The 6000-nt window shown below is 49.1% G+C and overlaps 1 protein-coding gene across 1 annotated transcript in view; it reads right to left on the bottom strand.

Moving 5' to 3' along the window:
* Window positions 1–5487: 5487 nt before the first annotated feature.
* The window catches only part of TNNI3 (troponin I3, cardiac type), a 61162-nt gene continuing 60649 nt past the window's right edge, over window positions 5488–6000 (bottom strand). Inside the window, exon 7 of the mRNA XM_085614356.1 lies at window positions 5488–5670. The gene's annotated coding sequence lies outside the window, so the exon portion shown is untranslated. The remainder of the gene's footprint in view (window positions 5671–6000) is intronic.

Raw genomic sequence — 6000 nt, 5'->3', positions numbered from 1 at the left:
GGAGGCACAGAAGTTGGCGGGGGTACAGAATAAAAGGGGGCACAGAAGCAAAGCGGCGAGCAGGGGGCATAGACAGTTAATGGCACAAAGCGGGTACAAACCTAAGGCCACCACTGGCCACCAGGGATGAGGCGCAGGTGGAAGCCTGCGGGTGGTGGAGGGTCTCGATCTCACCGGCGTCAGCAGGGAAAGCGGAGGTGCAGGCGGAGCTGCAGCGGGGGGGAGCGACCTACCAGGAAGGGCAAGGGTCGCTCTCCTCACCGCGCAGCGGCCGCCATATATTGGGAGGTGGGGAGGGAGGAGCAGCTGGGACGCGGGAGGCGAGGGGCGGGTTGAGCGAATGGGCGCGGAAGGGGGTGGGGCCGCAGGGGAGGCAGTGGCGGGGACGGGGGAAAGGAGACCGGCGCGGGGCACGGACAGAAAAAGAGCACAAGGGGTACAAAATCAAAGGGGCACGGAAGGCACAAAAGTCAGCACAGGGGTACAATATGAACGGAGGCACAGAAGTTGGCGGGGGTACAGAATAAAAGGGGGCACAGAAGCAAAGCGGTGAGTGGGGGGCAGGGGGCACAGACAGTTACAGGCGCAAAGCGGGTACAAACCTAAGGCCACCACTGGCCACCGGGGATGAGGCGCAGGTGGAAGCCTGCGGGTGGTGGAGGGCCTCGATCTCACCGGCGTCAGCAGGGACAGCGGGGGTGCAGGCGGAGCTGCAGCGGGGGGGGGGGAGCGACCTACCAGGAAGGTCAAGGGTCACTCCCTCCATAATATAATATATGTAATATAAAAAGGTCAGTGGGTTACTGCTTCTGTAAGAGAGCCCCTTTTGTTACTAGTCGTTTGTAAGTCAAAATCGTAATATAGAACATTGAGCAATTAACTGTCATCTCAGAGCTGTGTGTAAACTGCAAGGTATATGTCAAAGCTATATGTTTTTTGCCCAGTCTTTCATTATCCTAATCTTGCCAAAAGGGTTTATTTGGGTGGAAAACAATTCTTGTTATTAAAGAGAACCCCTGACAATGGTGTTACATTTTAAATTCTGAATTTGTGCTTTTCCAGAATAAGGACTCAAACTATATTGCCTACCAGTATCGATGACGTTACTCCTACGCTACACCTTGTAGACCTGTCTGATGTAACATTTCCTATGCACTGATTTACATACCTATGATTGTCTCTGTGCAATGGGTGTGTAGTGTAAAGTTCTCTGACACCTTACACTGGTAGGAGTGGTGCTATAAAACTAAATTAATCCGAGAGACAGTGGTTCTGGAGACTTGAGGGGCACTGTTAAAGGACAGTGGTGAGGGAATCCGTGGCAGAGGTGGTCATGGGCGGGGGCACCAACAGACATTGTCGCACCGGGTGCCACCAGCGCCATGTCTGCCGATCCTCGCTAACTCTTACTGCAAGCATGGAAAAACATTTAAATTGTAAAGTTAGACTAATAACTTAATTTACTGCAAGGTTTTTTACCACTATCATAAATACTTGTGGGATTTAACTGGTGCTCATGTAAAGCACTCCAATGCCTTCAGGGCCAGTTAACGCTATAAACAACTGCAAAAAAAGTCAATTTAGGATTTTGCCTCTTTTGTAGTATTGTACAAACTCTTAGAGAAATGAGCAGTGGAGGGGGGGGGAGTTAACTATAATCTTATCTCTCTTAATGCTATCACTTAAGTGGCTAAACATTCCATACTGCCAGAGTATTGTAACCGAAGTTTGAATGCCCAGCTGGGCCTTTTGCCACAAGGCATCATTACTCAATACCGCTTGCCTTCACATATTCTGCCAATTAAAGTGAAATTTGCACTGAAGATTTGTCTCTACAGTAACAGCACTTCAGTGCGTGTATGAGCGTCCGCTTTCTATGTACACCCGGAGGTAGCTGTAGCTTACCAAAGCAGTAGCCCGTGTCTGTTCTTTGTAAACATTATCTTTTTTTCAATAGACGTGCATTAGTCGGGTCCCATTCCATTATGGCCATCCCAGCAGGCTTAATTAGGCTGCTGCAAGATGTCCTGCATCCGGCTGTCAATCTGTGGGCTTGGGTGTACATCTTTTTAATGCATCTGCATGTTTGTCTGTTTCTGTTCACATGTCTGTGTGTGTTTGCCTGGATGTATGTGCATGTAATTTATGGCTTCTGACAACAAGGCAATCCGCTATTTTGCCAACGTTTATGGATAAGAACATCACTGTGAAAGTGTTGCATATGGAATTGGTGGTTTGGGGCTGGGGTACTTTAGTGCGAGGCTTTCTGGCAACGTAGGCCATGGTGCTGCAAAGCCAGCAGTGTTGTGCCCTCCTTTATTAGCACCCCGCCTCCATCAGTCCCTTGATCCTGCATACATGGTCCCGTGTGTAACATATTGCAATAGTGCCTAGGAACAGCACAGGCCCGATCCTGTCAATATGCCCTCTCGCAGTCACATTACAATTACTAGATACACGCCCAAATGATACTGAAGTTATTTATTTTGCAAAAACTCTCAGCTTCTTTGGTTTCCTTTTGGCCAGTCACTCTCTAAGAGAGCATTTCAGCAGTGTACTCCCTCTGCTCCCCTCTCCTCCCTTGGTAGGTAAAATATATTGCCATTTACAATGCCAATAGCTCTAACTTGAAAAAATGTGAGACCTATTGCATTTCCAATGCTTGTTGTGCTTTGAAGTTGAGTTTGTCCCACATCCGGACTTCCAGTAGTGGCTGGTGAACTATGCAACCGGTGGAGGGTGAATACCTAGTTGAACTGCAAGGAGAACCCGCAGTGATCAGTGGGTCCACCTCCCAGAACGTTGTGCAAACAAATACAAAAAACAGGGCATTTCACTGCAAAAAACACAATGAATTCTCTACAGGTGTTCGGTTTTACAGGCACCTCTGTAAGGGCACTCAAGAAATGATCCAGTGCTTCATGGTCTCCCAAGAGAGTCAGACCCACCCACTGGGGGCTTGGACCTCTAAGAAAATGAAGTTAAGGTCAAGTCTCAGTTTCCATTGTAAAGGCTATGTTGGCTAACCTGTAACTTTGGTGCTGTTTGATGAATCTGCGTGAAATTCGGCAGTCTCAGCACATCCGGCAGAGTGACAGCACCTCAAGTGTTTTGCAGAACTGTCTACAGCTGGAAAACGTACAGCAGGGGCATCAAAAGTGGATTCTCCTTCAGCCTCCCACAGGAACGTTTGCCGAACTCCACAGGATATATACATTACGTGCTTTACCATTATGCTGTGTGTTCTTTTCCTATTACCCCCGCCGGCCTTCTTCAAACTGCCTGATTAGGGCCCTCGTGACCATCTTAAACTGATTCATCGACTCCAAACACCAAGGAGACATCGCCTTCCCCCACAGTCGGCCCTCGTGCTCTCCTTGTCACCTCCAGGTCCTTCTACCTGCAGACTTTCATGGCTCCCAGTCGATATTATACTCAGTGCGACCTTTTTCGTGAAAACTGGGCTTAATTTCGCACTACAACGAAACGCTGCCCGTTGCTTAGGAGCTGAAACAAGAGAAAATGAGGTGAACAAACCCTAAACTGCCTTTACTCCCCTCATCAATGCGAAGCATTTCATCATGATGCAGGTAAAGTGCTAACAGGGGCTAGTCCATTTGAGCATCTCCCTGCATCTTGTGCACACACAGTGCATGTCTGCTCGTTGCATACCATAGTCACTGCACTTCCATTAATTACAGTCTGCGCGCTCGCCTCCTCGCCCCCTTATTTATTGGGTAATCACAACATTATTCTCAGGTGGGCTTCTCCTGAGAATTACCACATTTCTGCCTCGGATCCTTCTCTGCTGCTGTGTTTCATTATGCAGACGTGAGGGGCCTGTTACTGACAATGTACTCATACTGCGTGGAGCAGCATGGGCACGTGTGTTGCCCCCTCTCACCGACCCCAGCTGTGAGCGCAGTCTCCCACCGGCAGGCACTGGTGCGGTTCAAACCCACACATGCCAGCCTAACTACTGGGCCTTGTGAGGGGCGCAGAGCAAGATTGAGGGGTACGGGACTGCGCGGCTGTCCCACACAAAAGGTGTGGACGATTATCACAGCGAGTGACAAGAAGGAATCTCTGGGCGGTGACAAGGGCCTAACGTGTGACTGACACTGCCCCAGCCCAACTATCCTTTCAGAGGCACAGACCAGCTAGGAGCCTCAGGAGGTGTGCCTATTCCTCACCACTTCTGAACACAGTGCAAAGCACACGGCTTATTGTGCAGTCTCACAGTTTCAGCACAGACCTGCCCACTCCGCTTCGGCATACTGGGGCCAGCCCCCCACTGCTCTCGAAGATCCATTGTTGCATGGCTGGCTCAGCAAACCCTTGCTCTGAAGTCTCCCAATACCATCTTCTGCCTGTCCACTTTCTGCATGTGGTGTGTGCACTCTTCCTCTGCACTCAGTCTTTTTCTCATAGGCCTGTCCACTTCTGCACAACGTGGTTTCCAGACCCCTTGCTATGCAGTCTCCCAATGTCCTAGTAGGCATGTCCGCTTCGGCATACTGTGGTCAGCGTGCCCCTTGCTCTGGTCACCCATTACTGAGGTCAGAGTGCCCTTTACTCTTCAGGGCGCTATGGGGCTCTGCCCCACAGAGGTGCCTGACCCGACACCCCATATTGTGTAATGCCGTCTGCACCTCACCCTTTCCTTCTCCTCCCCTCATCTTTTGCCAGGGGCTCCATGTCCTGCGTCTGCAGATGACCCATGTATTAGGCAGAACAAAGGAAGGTGCCTGGAATAGTCTATAACTATCTCATGGGCAGGGGTGACCTCGGCAAGGGCCTAATATGGCGGTAAGAGGAGCCTGCATCCCGAACCTATTAATATCCACCTGGCCTTTCTCTTCCAGCAGGGGAGGCTGGGAGGGGGGCATGGGGCAGCGACCCTCGAGCCCAGCCCCTGCCAGACAATGCCTCTTCATTCCAGAACCGGCCCCGGCACGCGCTGAAAATAGAGCTTTCAGCGCGAGCCCAGAAATGACACCCACGTCAAGGGCAAACCACGCAGGCGGGAGGGCCCCTCCCCCTCCCATTGCAGGTACCGAGGCTGAAAAAGGACACACAGCCCTTTAACTCCAGCTCCGTGGACAGGGTCTTCTGGACACGGATAGCGAAAATAACTGGGTAGATCCTTAGATGGCACGAAGGAAAACATGACATATCTGTTAAGAGTTTGCTACACATTTTCTCGATTCTGTGGTTAAGCGAGTCTACTGTCAAATCCAGTGATGGCCCATTTATGTGTTGAGTATGTTTGATATTTTTTTTGACGGAACACTTCGCTATTGTCTGTCACTCTTTCCTCGACATATTGCCTTTTTGCTCTATTTTCCATTTCCCGTTCCCTCAATCTAGGTAGGCCAGGGGTGCCACTTCTCGTATTCACCCACATCTTTCTCTCTCTCCCATTCATTATTCTCTCTGCCTCCATTCTAGACGAAAAGCCTCCATCGTGGCAGAGAAAAACACATGTTCTAAACTGAGGAAAATATTTATTTCTAAAATTTGTACAGAAGAGATTGGTGCAAAGCAATGCCCAACAAATTAACCAGGCGCTGTTGGCGAGAGCGTCTGCAGGGGCCGGTTGGTGTCCATGGTTCGAGGCGTGCCGCAGCAGGCTGTTCTCACAGCGAGGCCTTGTCGCAAATCTGCCACCTGAATAAAAAAATATTACGTTAGTCAATGTCAAATGTGTAGTATTACTTTGATGACGTATTTATTTTTCTGAGCGCTTGTAGACATTTTTATTAAATAATTTCCATAACCTGCTTTGTTTTATTTTAGGGTTTTAGTTGTTTTTAATTAAAAAGGTACCTTTAAGAATGTCATTATGGTGCATTTCATTAAAATTCTGTCTCAATAGAGTGACTTGAGGAGAAATGCTCATTTCACATGAACTTCCACTTAGAAAGTTTTTTTTCCCAGACATATGGAGAGGTGCACAGGAAATGGTAACAGGCTATATACATGTAAAACTACATTCGT

Source organism: Triturus cristatus, chromosome 7, assembly GCF_964204655.1.
Source record: "Triturus cristatus chromosome 7, aTriCri1.1, whole genome shotgun sequence".
NCBI lineage: Eukaryota > Metazoa > Chordata > Amphibia > Caudata > Salamandridae > Triturus > Triturus cristatus.
Note: the sequence above shows the minus strand (reverse complement) of the source record. Positions and strands in the feature narration are given on the sequence as shown.